The sequence below is a fragment of the Vombatus ursinus genome, unplaced genomic scaffold (assembly GCF_900497805.2).
Source record: "Vombatus ursinus unplaced genomic scaffold, bare-nosed wombat genome assembly UNPS02014810.1, whole genome shotgun sequence".
In the NCBI taxonomy this organism is placed as follows: domain Eukaryota; kingdom Metazoa; phylum Chordata; class Mammalia; order Diprotodontia; family Vombatidae; genus Vombatus; species Vombatus ursinus.
In genome coordinates, this window is record NW_020954588.1 from 9,835,755 (window position 1) to 9,836,757 (window position 1,003).

Below are 1,003 nucleotides of genomic sequence, written 5' to 3' on the forward strand. Positions count from 1 at the left end.
AACAACACATGCTGCAGCCCTGCCCCTAGTTGGGGGGACCTGAGGCATTGTGGGGAAACCTCAATAGTTATACCAATGGCTACACATGGAACTGTAGCCCTGACAATGAGGGGGTAACAGCAACAATGAGACAAGTTTGATTCATAGCAGGGCTTAGTGACTGGAACATGGGTACTTGTTCTGCACTTATCCAAGCTCAGAGAACAACTGGTGCTGGTCAAAGCAAAACAATAATGATGTGATTTTGCCAGAGGGTGAGATCATCCAGAGGGTGGGCACAAAGGATTTTATTCTGCCAAGCTTGGGGCACAGCTTGCTTTCTGGGCCTTAGCTTTGGAAAGCAGGGTATCTCCTAATATTGACACATGAATAGATCATTACCCAATCGCCTGATGTTAGAATCACAATGATTTCCATAACTCCAGAGCAATGCTCAAGTCTTATCATATGGACATCCAGCAACTTTGAAACAGTGATATTCATGAAGTATGAACAGGTTAACATGGATGATAGGTATGGGCAACCATGACTGATGAACTTTGGAGAGTACAGAGTGATTAAATTGGAATTGATGAACCCAGTAAATCTTCAGACTCTACTATCAAGTAGATGGGATACAGCTTCTACTATTGGTTAACATGATAGGATTGCACAGTGGCCTGCTCCAAGCTGAAGTACGCATGATAGAGTCTTTTGAATTTTTTGAATGAAATGGAACATCTATTTCTTTAAAATTTTTTGGGTCAGTCTTTATTAAATAATATTTTATTTCCCTCCAATTACATGTAAAAACAATTTTTAACATTCTTTTTCTAAGTTTGAGTTCCAAATTCCCTCTATCTCTACCTTGCTCCCTGAGATGGTAAGCAATCTGATATAGGTTACACATGTACAATCATATAAAACATTTCCCTGTTACTCATTTTGTGGAAGAAAACTTGAAGGAAGGAAGAAAAGAAGGAAGGAAGGAAGGAAGGAAGGAAGGAAGGAAGGAAGGAAGGAA